The following is an 18075-nucleotide window of genomic DNA, read 5'->3' as shown; positions in this document are numbered from 1 at the left end:
TTGTTTTTCTCTGTCTGACTTAGTTCCTTTAGCATAATGCCCTCTCAAGATTCATCCATGTTATCACAAAAGGCAAGATTTCATCCTTTTTTATGGCTCACTAAAATTCCACTAACTAATACATAATATATATATGTGCCACATTTTCTTTAATCATTCATCTGTTGACAGACACTTAGGTTGTTTCTATATCTTTATTGTAAATGTTGCAACGAATGTGGGAGTGTGTATATCTTTTTGAGTTGCTGTTTTTGTTTTCTTTGGATAAATACCTGGAAGTGGAATTGCTGGATCATATGATAGCTCTATCTTTACTTTTTTGAGGAACGTCCATACTGTTTTCCATTTGTAGTTGCACCAATTTACATTCCAACTAACAGTGCACAAGTATTCCTTTTTCTCCACATCCTTGCCAACTCTTTGTCTTTTTTCAGTAATAGACATTCTAACAGGTATGAGCTGATATCTCATTGAACAATGCACTGTTTTCAAATATCCAACTTGGCTGAATTGCCTTGATAATCCTCTACTTTTCTTCCATGCAGATCTTATTGGTGAGATCTAAATGGCCCATGTTTGCTTCAGTAATAAAGAAGATAACAGCATTGTTAGATGAAGTTTGTGATTTTCTCAGCAAACCAAGGTGTTGTGAGTCTCTGGAGGAAATCTCCCACAGACTCCTTTGAAAAACATGTGTCACTAGACCAGCCAGCTCTCCAAGGAGGCATGCCACATTAAATAGTAACAAGTAGCAGCGAAGGAAAGGTTACATCTTTAATAAGAATGGCAAATTGTCAGGTTGTTTTTTCTCATTTCTTATTCAGACTCACGTCCAGTGCTTCCTAAATACCACAGAAACACTAGCCCTGTCTTCTCTAAGCTCAGTGAATGTGGGGCATGGGGCTCAGTAGAATGGGCTCATTCTCCAGGTTCCCTCCATTTGCATGCATATTTTATTGGGTCTTCAAAGAAGCAGCTCATGAAGAGCCATGCAAGAATGTGTGAGAGAAAGAGTGTGTGTGTGTGTGTGTGTGTGTGTGTGTGTGTGTGTGAGAGAGAGAGAGAGAGAGAGAGAGAGAGAGCAAGAGATGAGAGAGTGAGAGCCAGTGATTATGTTTTGAGCTGTTTGTGCTCACTTAGGGTGAAAGGGGTAAGATGTTTCATATTTAATCCCACTGTTTCCTCATGGTTAGGTACTGTTGGGTTATTCAAAAGAAATTTAATGCTCAGTCTCTGAATTTGAGGGAGTTGGGAAATAAGTTGGGGAGATAAGCATGTATGTATAAAATAAAGAACAACAATAAACCATTTGTAATCATTATTGGGTGGTATTATACGGGTCTGAGGAGGGTTTTTTTTTTTGTGAGGTGATTTGGTCAGGAAGCTGCCTTGGAAGAATGAGGTTTATATTTTAGAATTGAATTTCAGTTAAGTTAGCATTTATTGAATATCTACTATGGCAGTCTCTGTTTTCAGTAATGGGACTAAAATTTGAATTCTGAGTGAAAAAACACTCAGGTGTGATTCTCTTTATATAGTTTAGGTAGAGCCACTTAAATGCCTTTTTATAATTGTGTTCCACAAGACAACATTATGAGTGCCACATTATTGTCTTTTTTCTCTCTTTTTAAAGCAGACATTTCTTAATTTTTGCTTGGCTACATTGTGATTTTCCTATAGATTTCTAGATGTTCTCGAAGTGAGGATTTTGTTCAGGAATTTCTTCCTTCCCGAGCCTGGGGAAGGCGTTCAAGGGTGCCTCTTGAAACAGCAAGAGTCAGCTATCTCAGTAGCAATTGTTTTAACAAGGGGACAGTTCCATTTGGCAGTTGGGGTTATCGAAAAATAATCCTGTACCATTTCCCTGGATTGTTAACATATCCAGAATTTATGCCTCAAATCAACTTTTATGTCTGTGGTGCAGAGGGTTGCTTGCGTCTTCTGCCTGGATTCAGTCACACAGAGCGTGAACATCACAATGTGTAATCCTTAGAAGTGCAATCAAAACTGTGCATCAGTTGAACCAGCTCATATTTAGTGAAGTCACATCTGCTTTGTGTCTGTGTTTGTTCAAGGATGAAAGGAAAGAAGCACCAGGGCTCCTTTATGTTCTCATGTTTTCATCTAGCAGGCAAGGATCATGGGAGGTCTGTTGTTCATCATTCCTGGTTAAGATCAAAGCCCGCCTGTTCTGGCAGAGCCGTTGCTAATCTGCAGGCAGGATAGGCCTCGATGACCCTTGAGAACGTTTATAATGCTGCTACCTGGGAAATATCTCTCACTTTCACAAAACATTTTATCTGCAAAGTTGCACCTGTCATCATTTGCCTAATTTTAACAGAGAACTTCTTCTGACAATCTAGAAATGAATAACATTTGGCCTGCAAAATTACTTTTCTCCATATTCACATTTTCCCTTTAAAAGTTCGTAGTTACCGCTTTCTTAATAAGGCCAAGTAGATGGTAAGACACTCAAGAAAGAGCACATTTCCTCTTGCTTTATTGTTTTCTTTTACTTTTTAGGCATATCACGAATAAGATCCAGTAAATTGCTGGCTCCTGTGTCTGTGTCTTGTGTCAAAATAATTCATACTTATGACAAAAGATATAGATTGTACCCAAGGTTGTGGGATTTTATTCGACATCCAAGAACTGATGTAACTGACATCAGTTATTCATGTGTGTGTTCATTCATTTAGGACCCATCCTCTGAGCACCTATTAAGTGCCAGGCATCCATCAGGTGGTGCTGTGCTATGTAGAAAACTAAAGCAAGGGAACAGAGTATGGCTGGAAAGGGGTTGCAGGTTCTGCAGTGCCCAGGCAGGCCTCACTGATATTTGAGAAGAGGCCTAAGTAGGAGAGAGGGTCAACTCTGCAAAAATCTTGGGGAAAAGGCAAAGGTGGCATCCAGGTCAGAGGCCCCAAGGTAGGGGATGTCCTGTGTAAGTGCCAGTAATAGCACGCAGGTGGGGTGGCTGGGGTGAGCTAGCGAGTGGCCTGAGGTAGCAGATGAAGTCAGGAAGGTCGTTGGGGGTGGCGGGGGCAGAGGGCCATTGTTGCGTTTTGAGCAGAAGCTGACTGGTCCTGGCTTGTGTGTTAATAGGCTTACACCCCCCCCCCCCCCCGGCCATGTGGAGAGTTAACAGGCAGAGGGGCAGGGGTGGAAGCAGGGAGACTGGTTAGGAGGGTTTTGCCATAGCCAGGGGAGAAATTATGGCAATTTGGATCAGGTTGATGAGTCGGTGAGAAATCAGATCCTAGATATATTTGAAAGGTAGGTCTTACAGGGATTTGCTTGTTTTGGACTTGAGGTACAAGAAATGGGATGCGTACCAAGCTGGCCCTCAAGTTGATAATCAAGGTGACTGTTCACCATTGTGCCTGTGTGACTTATGTTGTTGCATGTGGGAGCAGTTCATCCTTTTCATTACTATTTTAGGACTCTGTTCTATGAATATACCACAATTTGTCCATTCTCCGACTGATGGTCTTTTGAGTTGTTTCCAGTTTGCGGGGCTTTGATGAATAATACTGCTGTGAATATTCTTGACGTGTCTTTCGGTGGGCAAAAGCAGTCCATTCCCCTGGGTAGATACACAGAAGGGGTGTTGCTGTGTGGTTCTTTCTCTGACTTTCCACATCATCCGGGCACTCCCTTGGCTTCTTGTGGACCTGCCCTAGGAGTTCTTCCCTGCCTGGGCACACGTTTGGGACTGATGTTTCTTTTTTTTCTGTTCCCTCTAAAGCATCTTGTAACAGTCCTTCCTTTCTTTGTGCGTTTTTGCTTCTGTCAATTAGCAAAGTAGAGTTTAGCTCCTGCCTGCCTACAACTCCTGCCTGCCTACAACCGTTTGTACAGTTACAGCATGGTGGCCTAAAATGATTTGCAGTGGCACATTTCCTTACAGTTGTAGCTGCTACAGGGTTTTGAGGGGCCTAGATCCCTCCCTCTCAGAATGTGATAAAAGCTGTTGGCTCTCTGATAGAAAATGCACCTTTGGGGCTCCTGGATGGCTCAGTCTGTTAAGCGTCTTGACTCTTGATCTCAGCTCAGGTCTTGATCTCAGGGTGGTGAGTTCAAGCCCTGTGTTGGGTTCCATGCTGGGTGTGGAGCCTACATTAAAAAAAAAAAAAGAGAAAGAGAGAGAAAATGCACCTGTGAACACACACACTTTTTTTTTTTTACACTTTTGGGGGATCTGTGGACCTCCAGGAATCCCACTGAACTCTGGGTTCATGGTTCCTGGATTAAGAATCTTCTCTATTTTGTAATGCCTTAAAAATGGGTCAGTATTCTTTCGTCTACCCTGATTCTTAAAGATCTTCCACTCAGAGCTGTCACTGAAACAGTTGTGGACATACAAAGGACCACATATGCATAGATAGAAGACTGACTAATACAGAGACTCTGACATAGCTGGCCGGAGAGGTAAGAATTACAAGCACTTAGAAAACTCATTGTAATTCTTGTGGAATCCTCATTCTGTTCAGTTCTGTAACCATTTGAGAACTTTTCTAATTGTATCCTTTGCCACTCTTGTTAAACTGCATAACTAGAGATTGTACTCAGTTATTCATGTGTGTGTTCATTCATTTAGGACCCATCCTCTGAGCACCTATTAAGTGCCAGGCATCCATCAGGTGGTGCTGTGCTATGTAGAAAACTAAAGCAAGGTAACAGAGTGTGGCTGGAAAGGGGTTGCAGGTTCTGCAGTGCCCAGGCAGGCCTCACTGATATTTGAGAAGAGGCCTAAGTAGAGATTAAAAGAAAGAAATTGCAGTTCAACTGGACCCTCCCAGGCTGAGAAGGCCTCGCCTTGGCCTCAGGGACAGCTGGCCTGCGATGGGGATGTGCCCGCCTCCTGTTCCCTCCCTCACCAGGAACCTGCCCCTCCTCAGCCTGGGTGTGTTTCCTGTCTCCTATTTTCATAGTGGGTGAATAATTGGGTGCTGCTCTGTCACAGAGGTCATGGAAAAGAATGGGAAAGGACTCAGTGAAGCACACAATTAAACAGTCCGTAATTAATGAGATCCTTTTCTTGGAAAATGAATGTGTTTTTGGTTTAAAAATGTATTGGGTTGAAATATTTACAAGGGTTAAAAGGACAAAGTGAAGATCCTTTCTCCTTGTCTGACATGCCTATTTCTGCTCTGCAAGGAGAGCCGCTGTTCATAGTTTGTCTTCCCAGAATTTTTATCAAGCATATGAAAGCGTGGTATAGATTTGTTTGTTTTTCCTGGGCTGGGATCACGTTACACAGAATTGTGCTGGCTGTGTCTTCCACTTTGCGGGGTAGCACATATACGCTTTTGTGCATGTGCTGTGTTTGTGCTGGCTTACCTTCCTCTTATCTTGTCCTTCTTTTTAAATATGCCTATATTCTCCTTTACTTGTTTTTAGAGTAATGAGCTGGGACCCTAACCTTCAAAGAAGACCAAAAAGTATTTTTTTTTTATACCTATGAACTCTTGGATTTTAACCTATTTGATGTGTTAGTCCAATATTCCGTCATTAATCTGGATGCTTGGATAGGCTCATCTCTGTTCACTGTGAGCCTTTTGAAGCGTTGCTGATGTGACTCAGTGGTCTGAGCTGAATTCCTCACTTTCACATACAGCAAGGGTGTTCTAGCCTATTCCTTCCCGCAAATTAAAATTAAATTTTGGAATAAGGCTCAGTTTTATTTTGTGCTGTGTTTAGGAAAATCTGTCTCACAAGGTTTAACCAGATCTACCTGCTGCACCCCTGGGTGTGCCTTATCAGTCAGTCACCAAATATTTTTGAAAGCTGCCATGTGCAGGGAAGCCAGCTAAATCCTGTTATGTAGCAAACAAGTCACCCCAGTCTTCTTGCTCCCATAACAAACAAACTACAACCTAAACAACAAAAATGAGTCCTTATTATGTCTTTAAAGTTTATTTTTTATCTTAAGAATATTTTTGGGAAACCACTGATCCATAGAAAGGTAAGCAGTTAAAGGCCACATACAAATATAATAATTTTTTTTCAGTTTTATTGTATAGTAATTTACATACATACATAGTTCAGTGAGTTTTGTAAATGCATACAGTTGTGCAACCAACACTACAATCATTACAATCATACTTTCATGACCCCCAAAAGTGTCTTCTTCTCTTTGTAGTCATTCCTTATGCACCCCCCATTTCCAGGCAACCACTGATCTTTGCATGCATAGTTTTGCCATTTCTAGAATTTCCTATAAATGGCATCCCATAATATGTAGTTTTTTTGTGGCTAGCTTCTTACACTTAGTAAGATGTTTTTGAGACTCATCCACGCTGTTGCATATGTCAGTAGTTCAGTCTTTTTTTTTTTGCTGAGTAGTATTCCATTGTTCAGACATACTATCACATTAAGAGTTGGGTTCCCCTCCCCCTATTATGAATAATGCTGATATGAACATTGCATACAAGGCTTTGTGTGGACATATGTTTTAATTCTCCTGAGTAGATACTTTGGAATGGGGTTGCTGGATCATATATATATATATATATATTTTTTTAAAGATTTTATTTGTTTATTTAGAGATTATGTGAGCTGGGGGAGGGACAGAGGGAGAGGGAGAGAGAGAGAATCTCAAGCAGACTCTGTGAGGGAGCTCGGAGCTGATGCAAGGTTCTATCTCACAACCCCAAGATCATGACCAGAGCTGAAACCAGGAGTCCAATGCTCAATCAACTGAGCCATCTAGCTGTCCCCAGGATTGCTGGATCATATATTAAGTACATGTTTAACTTTTCAAGAAATTACCAGTATATTTTTCTAAGTCTTTGAACCATTTTGCATTCATACCATGATTGAGGATATGATTATGTGTATGTATCATGTATGAAGGTTCCAATTGCCCTGCATCCTTGCCAACACATGGTATTATCATTCTTTTTAATTGTAGCCTTTTTAGCTGGTATGTAGAAGTATGTAATCAGAGTTTTGATATGTATTTCCCTAATCAGCAAAGACGTTGAGCATCTCTTCATGTGCTTGTTGGTCTTCCATATATCTTTCCTTTGTGGTGTCTGTTCATATCTTATTGGGTTGTATGTGTTCTTTATTGAGTTGTGAGAGTACTTTCTATATTCCATATCCAAGGCCCCTTTAGATATATGTATATGTTTTGCTTTTGCAACTTAATTTTCAGTTCAGTTTTGATCAGAAAATATCTAATTCATCTACATTTTTATTTGAGGTACAAAACATATAATCTTATACAAACAAAATCATGATACATTTTAAGCACAATTTTAGAATTGTGTAAGGAAGAGAAAGAAAGAAAAAGAGAAGTCAAGAGAAAGTTCAGAGAAGAGATAAAGGAAATATTGGGGAAAGAGCAAAATAAGAGAGAGTAAAAGGAAGAACATGATTAGGAAAAAAGAAAGAACTAAGATAAAATGAAAAAGAGAGATGGAATGAGAGAGACTCTAAGATGAAGAGAACAGCACACACATTTGAAGTTATGGGGGGAAAAGGAGAAATAGATATGAAAGGAGAAGACAAAAAAATGCAGGGAGAAGAAAATGCCACAACTGTTTCTTCTAGTTCCCTTGTCCTGTCTCCTGCATCTGCTACTCTGATACTTCTTCTCTGTTTCTGACTTCTCACATCTAGCCTGCTTTCTGGAAGTCTCACTTTTCCTCCCACTTCCCAATTCTTCAATATTTTACTATTCTGACTTCCAGACATGCAAAATAGCTGGGTTGTGTGTGTCCTTTCCATCTTCAGAGTATAAAAGCACAGACTGTGCGGGTGCCTGGGAGGCTCAGTCCGTTAAGTGTCTGACTCTTGATTTCTGCTCACGTCATGATCTCAGGGTCCTGGGATCGAGCCCCACATTGGGCTCTGCACTAAGCCCAGAGTCTGCTTGAGTTTCCCTCTCCTTTCCTTCTGCCCTTCCCCCTGCTCTCCCTCTCTCAAATAAGTAAATGAATAAAATCTTAAAAAGAAAAAAAAAAAAGCATGGACTCCGAACTTAGGTGTTTGGGTTTGAATCGTACCTCTGCTACGTGCTAACTCTGTGACCCTGGGCAGAACCTAACATTCAAGCTCCAGTTTCACCATCTGCAAAGTGGGAATGGTGGTGCTACTTGTCTCACATTTTTCTATGAAGATTAAACAATGCATGTGAAGCTCTTACCATAGGGCTTGGTATATATGTAGTGCTTAGTTATTGAACGGTAGCTGCTATTGGTGTGTTTATGTGTTGAGGGAGGAGGTGTTTCTTGGTTATCATTCCCTTTACCTTTGGTTCTTTGTTCATCTTCTTTTAATCTGGGAGTATCTTACCAAACTAAAATATTTATGTGACAGAACATCACAAGCATCATGCTTCCGGAACTCTAAGATATAAACACAACTGTGTTTGTTCATCTGGAATGTAAAGTTGAAGTAATAATAATGAATATTTATGTAGTGCTTTAACTTGGAGCATTTTAACGTAGTACTGACAGATATTTAGTAGACTTACAGAGTCCAGGGCTGGAATTTCCTGGTCTCTGTAATAGGGAGATGCCAAACCAAACCATGGTGTGACAAATATAGCTGAGGAAGGTGAGAGGTCTGAGCTTTTTATCAGTAAATACTGGACATGAATTCTATCCTTTCATGCCAGTCACCTCTGCCACAATTGGCATCATTAAACAGAAGGTCGTATTTGGAAGGAGCTCCTTCCCAAGGCAAGATCCCCTCTGTAGCATTTCTCATCCACCTCTGCCTGAACATTATTGTAAAAGTTTACTTGCCTGTGATTAATTTGTATTTTTTGGATTTTTCCAATTGCTAGCAAGATTTTCTTTATACTTATAAATACACTGACACACTTAGAAATTTTGCTTTGATCCTGGATCAATATGGAAAAAAAATGTCTTCCTTCTATTACATGTAGGCTGTCAGTTATATAAAGTGAGATTATGCCTACTCTTCATTTTCTCTGTTAGACATTTCCCAGTTTCTACTTTTGTTCCTCAAATAATATAACTTCTATATTTTGCTTGCTTTCCTACTTGCCTAACTTTGGATCCAGGTAATCTGTTACACCTTTTAAGTGGCGTCCATAATTGCACCTAATATTCTGTGTGTAATTGAGCCCAAAGATCTGGATGTATTCCTACTTCCTCTGGTTGTGATCCCATTCTTCTGTTAGTGAGCCCAAAATGGCTGCATCAGCTTTCAGCTCTCACATCACCAGTATTCATTTATTATATTTGGGGTGATCGTATACTTTATCATCTAAGCCAGGACACTGAGAGTGAAAGTACACAGTTAATAATTAGGTTCAGGCAACAGGCATAAACCAGAGTTGTCCTGGGTAGGGATGTATGGCCGTTGTAATTATATTAATTTGAATTCAAGCCTAAGGTCTAGGCTTTTTTTTTTTTTTTTTAAGATTTGTTACTAATAGCCCTTTGGCTCCCCTCTATCATGTAATTAAGCAGTTGAAGTTTTTTGAACATAAATACAGAACGTTATATTTAGGCTTGTTTCAAATTTAATTATGTTAATGTTTGCCCTGTAGAGATTATAAAATCTAGATTTTGATCTGTCAGATTAGCTATTGCTTCCCAATCTGCGTCATCTGAAAATCTGATAAACAACTTTCCTGTATTTCCTTCCCAGTCGTTGGTGGTAATCAATAGAAAGCTTGTCTCACTTGGGCATAAATCAACAATGATAATGATGATTAAGACTCTATGATCTTTTTTGTTCATATGGATACATCGCTGCCTGCAAAAGACCTAGTACAATGAACTGATTTTGTTTTAGGTTTTCCATATGAGAATAGTAGTTAATACAGTATCTAGACAATGAGCAGCATGCAATTCTTTAATCTAGATTCTAGATATTTCTACTACATAACTGTATTGGCATAAAATAGCCTTTTAGACTTAAAAAGATTTTTTTTCTTATGCCAGGAGTTATTATTGCCATGCTAAAATTGATTTAAAAAGGTGAGCCTACCTCTATAAAGTTAATTTATCTGTATTAACAGTTTAATTGTTCAGCTATTTGAAAATTGTTACTTTCCAAGTGGAGGGTATGAAGCTGTAACATTCTTTGCCCAAGTGTTTCTAGCTTGCTACTTTGCTATTTCTCTTAGGTCAGAGTTACAGGTACTTAGATACTCTTAAATATTTTTGGTCCTTGTAGAAGGTCAGTATTTCTTGGAGTATGAAACCAGGGAAAGATAGAATATCATATTGTGTGTTTTAATTTGAGAAATACAGAATGCCTTCGATTAAATTGTGGTGGGCTTTGGAGACAGATTGATGTGGATTAGGTCTAAAAACTCGTTTTGAGACTTAAGGATAAATCTCTAAAATGTGCCAAGTTTCTCTTTCTTCATTCATAATACTAATGCTTATCTTAAAAGGTTTTTAGAATTAAATGAGGGAATGTATGTGATAATCTTTGATATAAAGGATACACCATAACAATATGTTATCCACATAAATAAGAATACAAATAAACATATAAAACATACTATATAAAAAACTATTATATATGTGTGTGTCTATATATGTATGTATATATACACATACATGCACACACATTTATGAATGTATAAATTCACTTCTTTTTTTTTTCAGACTTGATATTTGTGTAACTGGGTTCAGAATCTTCCATTTAGGGGCACCTGGGTGGCTTAATTGGTTGAACGTCTGCCTTTGGCTCAGGTCGTGATCTTAGGGTCCCGAGATCGAGCCCCATGTTGGGCTCCCTGCTTAGTGGGGAGTCTGCTTCTCCTTCTCGCTCTGCCCTCTCCTCCCCCCGGCTCATGTTCTCTCTCTCAAATAAACAAAATCTTAAAAAAAATAAAAAAGAAAAGAAACTTGCATTTAGATTTCTGAATCAGTCTGTTTATGACACTCTTTTTTTTTTTTTAAAGATTTTATTTATTTATTTGAGAGAGAGAATGAGAGAGAGAGAGAGCATGAGAGGGGAGAGGGTCAGAGGGAGAAGCAGACTCCTTGCCAAGCAGGGAGCCCGATGCGGGACTCGATCCCAGGACTCCAGGATCATGACCTGAGCCGAAGGCAGTCGCTTAACCAACTGAGCCAGCCAGGCGCCCCTGTTTATGACACTCTTGATTATCAATGGTAATATGATATTTTGAGAATGGGATAATTGATTGCAAAATTATACTTTATGATTTTCTGATAAAAATTCCACTTCTGTGTAGTATAATGGTCTGCCTAATGCTCAAATTTTAAACCTTGACTAGAAGGAAAATTAGCATTGATGCATTTCAATTTTATTTTTCTCCCCACTCCAAATGAAGCAAAATAGAAGTTTCATTTGTTTTTGAATATTTACCCACTAATATATGAATTAGTTAATGTTTTTGAGACTAAGATTTTTGTAACATTCCTATTTTTGTTTTAAAAGATTTGTTTAATTACATATACCTATATGGCCTATTTCCCATGAAAAACTATTCATTAGTTTCTTTTGAGGTTAATTATGACCCTTGTAGAGATATATGTATATATATATATATACACACATATATAATATATATATTATTTCATAGTATTTCTCTAGAAGTTGTATTATGTTGCAAGACTGTGTAGCATGGAAACCGAGGCACATCTCACTCTCTGACCAGTGTTTTTACTACTGCATATACTTACTAAATACATTAATAACTGCTTTAATAAATGCTCTAACAAGTCAATGTTTAATTGGCTAAAATCTCATCTATTGTGAGGAAGTATTCTTCATATTTTATAATAAAAATGGAATTTTGTGAGGAGATCCCTCTGTGGTAATCAAACCAAAGATGAGCTCGGGATGTCAGATGGTTGCTGACTTCAAATATTTAGGGCCATTGTGTAGAAGTCAGATTAGATTTGTTCTAATTCGTCTTGAGGTGTACATGTAAAATTTTAACAGCTTTTCAAGTGAGACAGATTTTGCCTCTGTATTGATACACTTGCTCCCAAATGGTGTCATCACACGGTGACAGAATATTGGGTTGGGTTCAGAGGATCGCAGTTCAAATTCCAGCTCGATTCCTTACCAACTGTGTGGTCTTAAGAAAAGTCTCCATTTCCTTCTCTGGGATAGACGGAAAATAATCCTGATTAACTCTCAGGGTCTCAAATCATCTTGACTCTTAATGTGTAGTACTCTTGACAGTTTAAAAAGTGTTCCATGGGAGTAAATTGGAATGAGCAAACCAAGTATGGTCTTGCCATCCCTCCCGACCACCAAGAGGCCAGTCACTTGTGAAGGCATTCAAGCATCCTATGTGTGGTTGAACTTCTTCATATTTGTAATTTATTTTGATCTAGAGATTCTGTAATGAATGACCTAGGCAGCTTACTGTCAGATTTTATCTGAAGCCCCTTGGAGTTCTAACATTTTAGCCGGCTAGAAGTCTGTAAGTACAAAAGGCTATTTCTCTCTCTCTTTGGTAGTAAAATAGCTGACTTTTGCCTAGAGGAAATTATCTTGCATCTTCCTGGTTGCCCATCCAGGGGTTGTGATAAACTTTAATGTTTGCTAATCCCTGTAATAAATTTTATAGAGGACTCTTTCCCTCTTACACACCCTCTCTACCCTTGCCTTAGGCTATGACCGAGGGAGGTAGAGGTTTCCTTTGAGATTTCCATGGCTAAGCAAAACAAAACACACGCCTTTTTAAAAAATTTTATTTAATTTTTTTTAAAGATTTTATTTATTTATTTGTCAGAGAGAGAAGGATAGAGAGAGCACAAGCAGGGGGAGCTGCAGACAGAGGGAGAAGCAGGCTCCCCACTGAGCAAGGAGCCGGATACGGGACTCGATCCTTGGACCCTGGGATCATGACCTGAGTGGAAGGCAGACGCTTAACCGACTGAGCCACCCAGGCATCCCAAAATACACTCCTTTTAAAAAACACACTCTAAACGTAAAGAGTTTTATACAAACACTGTATTTCATGATGCTTTCTTAGAGAAACTGAAAGACAAAAGAGAGCTACAGTTACATTTTCAGTTAATGAAATGTGTACCTGTCTTCTGACCAACTCTGAATTCTAATTATGAGTATCCAATGGCCCCTTGTGTGCCTATCCCTTACCCTAGGGAGAGTTTTCTTACTACTTTCCATTTTATCATTGGGAAGGTCCCATAACATTCATTGAATGCTGCTGTGTCCTGTATATATCATAAAGAGAAAAAGGAAGGCTCCAGACGCCCTCCCTCCTCACCTTTCTCCACGTGGAAATAATAAAGCCCTTGGCAACCATGTTCCCTGTAATCAGTATGAGGTAATTTTACAAGCTACTATGAAAGAACCATTTGTTGAATGCCTGTTTTGTGACAGGCATTTGCTGATGATTTAATATGTCTTGTGTCATTTAAATCTTACAATATCTTTAGGAGGGAAGAGAAATGAAACAAAGTTTTCTTTCCACCATTACCAAAGGAAGTTGTTGGCCATTACATAACTTTGCATCTAGTAGCCTAAATGGAGTCCTATGGACAGTTTCTGGGGGACAGAAACTGCCTTAGATGCAAATATTTAGTACAGATACAAAGCAAAACATTTCAAAACTATTTAGATAGGTGTTGTTAAGTGGAGGTTTAGACTGGTTTCCTGCCAGATTTACATGGAATCATGTGGGAAAGGTAGTTCTTTGGTATCCACATTATTTGCTCCACACTGTTTGAATGGCTTTCATATTTTTTCCTCCACTAATGTTTATAAACAGCCAAAAAATGCTACCAGTTCTTTCAGTTTAAAGTGAACACTTTTGGGAGGCTTACTTTCCTTCCAGAGTTGTTAAAAAAAAAAAAAAGTTGTAATTCTAAGGCATTGTTCTTATAATATTGCCTGACTGAATATGTTTTATAGGATTACTCACATTTCCTGAACTTCTGTAATTCTGCAAAATTATTGGACTTAGGTCTTCAGGTTAAGCTTTTTAAAAAAAATTAACTCAAGTTACTTCCTTTAATTTGTGCTTTTAGTGTTGGCTCTATGAGGCAAAACTTCCCTTTTTAAAAATTATTCTTTGAGTCTTGAAATACTGAAGAGAATGTTCTTACTTACTTAACAGATGACACTGAGCTGCTTTCTGATTGGACAACCTTTTTCTTTTTTTAATTAACTTTTTAAAAAAAAGATTTTATTTATTTATTTGACAGGGAGAGAGAGACAGAGAGAGAGAGCACAAGCAGGGAGAGAGGCAGAGGGAGAAGCAGGCTCCCTGCTCAGCAGGGAGCCTGATATGGGGCTCGATCCCAGGACCGCAGGATCATGACCTGAGCTGCAGGCAGACGCTTAACCAGCTGAACCACCCAGGCGCCCTGGAAAACCTTTTTCTTATATACCTTTGAATTTAGAGAATGAGCAGACCAAGAAATACTAGAGGGCACGGTGAGGAGGGCAGATAATAGAGGATAGCTCTGAAAGAGCGGATTCCTACTGGCAGAGGGGGGAGAATGTGGGACGTTTGTGGAAGGCTCCGGCTCCACCTGTGCTGGTGTGAGGGATTGTGTCTGCATATGTTAAAGGTAGTAGAGATTGCCTCCTCTGCTCACTGCAATGCTGTTTCAAGGAATTCGAGAATTTTATATGATAACACTGTGGCATCTTAAACCACAGGTGCAAACACCTTGTTGTGAATTGAGTGTTTTCGGTTTGTGTTCAGGTTCAACCCGAGGACTCTGCTTCTTGTTGCTCTTTGCTGGGAGCTCTGTAAGGGTTTAGTCATCTCTTAAGCTTAGGGAAGTGATTGCTGAATCAATGAAGCAATATTAATAATAATATCTTACATTTATAATAAGGCTTTACAGTTCACAGAGTACTTTCACACAGATTTCCTTTCTGTGAATCTCAGCAGTCCTGTGAATGAGGAGTGGCAGGTATCATTAACACTTTTATTATGCAGTAAATTTAGAATCAGACAAAATATGTGACTAGCCCAAGACCAGTAGATTTTTTTTTTATGTTTTCTAAAAGAGGAAGAGAGAATTAAACACACACACACACACCCATCACCATCACCATCAAGAAAAGCATTTTTACAGACATCTGTGTATGCCCCACATTCTTTCCCATCAACCAAAATAGTCCCGTGATACTAGTTCCCACACAGAAATGGATTGGTTATTTATTTACTGTAGTACGAAATGAGATGTGGCCAGTGGGAGGCTGCTGAGGATGACCACAGAACCAAGGCCCTGATGATGGAAAGACTTTTGAGATCCGAGGCTTAGCATCTCAGACACAAGTCGATGGAAGCTTATTCATCTGGCCATCTTCACTTTCCTTCCTTCTCACCTCTCCCCACCCCACATCTCATAGGTTATTAAGCCTGTTGGCTCTGCTGCTTTCTTTGAAATCTGTGGCTATCCCCCAAGTACCATATAGCCCACATTCAGATCCTCGCTGTCCCCCAGCATGCTGGCAGGGGGCTTTCTGCTGGTCTCCTGGCCTTTCGGTCACATCTTCTTTCACACACTGTGAAGAACTTAGAATCCTTTAAGAGTTCGACATTTTCCAGGGAATAAAGTCCATTCTTCTAATCTAGCACAGAGTACTCTACAGACCCCTGCTTTGGCCAACTGCTCCATTCTCACTTCACAACCTAGGCTGTAGTTTCTTGTACAGTTAGTAGGTTCCTCGGCACTCTCCTTCTCTGCCTTTGTACCCACCATTGGCTCTGTGTGGCATGACCCTCCCCTCTGTGCATTTGAACCCCCTTGCCAATATGCTGAATTAATGTTGGTTCTTTCAAACTTGGCTTGTGTCTTCTCCTTTGGAGGACTATTCTGATCTCCCCTGGTGAAGTGGGCCACGTGCATCTTTGTGTCCCATGGTACCTTCTCAAGAGCCCCAGTGTGAAACTTCCAACACATGGTAGACGCCTGTCTCATCCACTCGACTGTGAACTTTTTGGGGACAGGACCTGATTCTTTGCACCTAGCAGCACAACCAAACCAGTAAACATGGTTTGGCTGAGTGTTGGGCTTCACTTCACAATAACCTCAGCCACAACAGTCAGGACCATGACACACACAGTCTGCTTGCTAGCTACCCAAAGATACCACTAATTAGGAGTGCTATCGAGGTGATCTAGAATTTAGCAAAAGTATTTTCTTCTTTAAAGGACCATTTCCTAATGAACTTAGGAATTTGAAGTAATGGAGAGGGATACATTTTTCTCTTTTCTTTTCACGCGTGGATGAAGTCAGAAGTATAGGCTGCAGATGATGGAGTTCAGTTCCACTTGAATATGGATTTGTGTTTTTGCTACACTAAGACAATGTAGAATTCAGTCACTGGCCTAGTACAGGATAGTCAGAATAGTCTGCTGCATTACATTAGGAGCATTTTTTTGGTGATATTAACAGCCTGTATATTGGTGCTTGAAAAAAATTTGTATATTCTCTTTGTAGTTACTAATATGTAGGCAGTAATTTCGAGGGCTTATAACATATGTTGCCAAGGGAAACAGTTTTCAGGTCTAGTTTTTTGGTTTTCACACACATGTGCCAAGTGGAGATACCTGTATCATACTATAATTGTGATGGTCTCTCAGCCTACTTTTAGCTGGCAGAAGGTGTCTGTTTCCTGCTATGTATGAAATATTTACTCATCGAATAACTTTTAAACCAGAAATTAACAATTAGTTTTCTACAGCCTGTGTGTACATTGAGTGGGAGGACAATCAATAGAATTTGTTTATAATTACAAACTATAGAAAGAGTCATTATTTCTTTTGTGTTTTTTAAAATTTCTTTAAAAATGTATAGTCATATTTCTTGATCATTTATGCCATTAGAACCGTAAGAGATTTGAAAAGAGATCAAGTCCATCATTTAATTTTATAATTTTTTAAAAGATTTTGCTTATTTATTTGAGAGAGAGAAAGAGAGAGAGAGAGAGCACACACGAGCAGGGGAAGGGGCAGAGGGAGAGGGAGAAGTAGGCTCCCTGCTGAGCAGGGAGCCCAAAGCGGGGCTTGATCCCAGGACCCTGATATCATGATGTGAGCTGAAGGCAGACGCTTAACCAACCCAGCCACCCAGGCACCCCAATTTTATAAATATTTTTAAAGAAAATAGAATGAATATATATATAATGTAGTCAATAATGTAGTGAAATTGACTGAATTTTATTTTATTTTATTTTTTAAAAGATTTTATTTATTTAAGAAAGAGAGAGCTTGAATAGGGCAAGGGGCAGAGGGAGAAGCAGACTCCCCACTGAGCAGGGAGCCTGATGCAGGGCTCGAACCCAGGACTCCAGGATCATGACCTGAGCCAAAGGCAAACGCTCAACCGACTGAGCCACCCAGGTGCCCCCTGAATTTTATTTTTGTGATACATATTTAAAAAATGAGAATGATCCTAAATATTAACTCAACCAAAATAAATTTATTATATTAAATTAATAGTTTTTTGTGAAAAAAATGAAGGTAATATTTAGATTTTCTGCATCACTAATCCTTTATCATAGAATGTGGGGAGTTGGTCTTTATTCTGGATTGTAGTCCATTTCGCAAACATACAAAATCATTAGCATATGGAAGGATTGTTTAGTCAAATTTACAATTTCCTCATTAAAAAGAAAAAATATATTTAGTTTTTGATTTAGAGATATCATTACCTATATTATTCCACTATGATTTCCCATCTTGATATTTATTACAGGTATGTGGAAACTTGGGGAATAGATGACTGAAATGTGATTTATTTATTTATTTTAAGAAAGATTTATTTATTTATTTGAGAGAGAGAGAGTGAGCGTGAGCAGGGAGAGACGCAGAGGGAGAGAGAGAGAATCTCAAGCATATCATGGAGCCTGATGTGGGGCTTGATCTCATGACCCTGAGATCATGACCTGAGCTGGAATCAAGAGTCAGACGCTCAATGACTGAGCCGCCCAGGCACCCCTAAAATGTAATTGTTGTGATTGATTGTTTCTACTTTTTGTATCACTTTGGCTGTCAAAGATACATACCATGAATCAATAATTGTGCAAGGTGAGGGAAGGTAGTGAAAGTCACTAAGCTCATTCTATTCACTTTCTAAGACTAGGTCCCATTATCATTAAGAAGTACCT

The 18075-nt window shown here is 39.2% G+C and overlaps 1 protein-coding gene across 1 annotated transcript in view; it reads left to right on the top strand.

The window, feature by feature from the left end:
- ITPR2 (inositol 1,4,5-trisphosphate receptor type 2) overlaps positions 1-18075 on the top strand; it is a 499992-nt gene that overhangs the window by 78204 nt on the left and 403713 nt on the right. The window lies entirely within an intron of this gene.

This window comes from Eumetopias jubatus, unplaced genomic scaffold (genome assembly GCF_037043125.1).
Source record: "Eumetopias jubatus isolate StellerSeaLion01/CBP00866 unplaced genomic scaffold, mEumJub1_p1.0 scaffold_8, whole genome shotgun sequence".
Classification (NCBI taxonomy): Eukaryota; Metazoa; Chordata; class Mammalia; order Carnivora; family Otariidae; genus Eumetopias; species Eumetopias jubatus.
The sequence above is the reverse complement of the archived record's forward strand: the minus strand, read 5'-3'. Positions and strand labels throughout refer to the sequence as shown.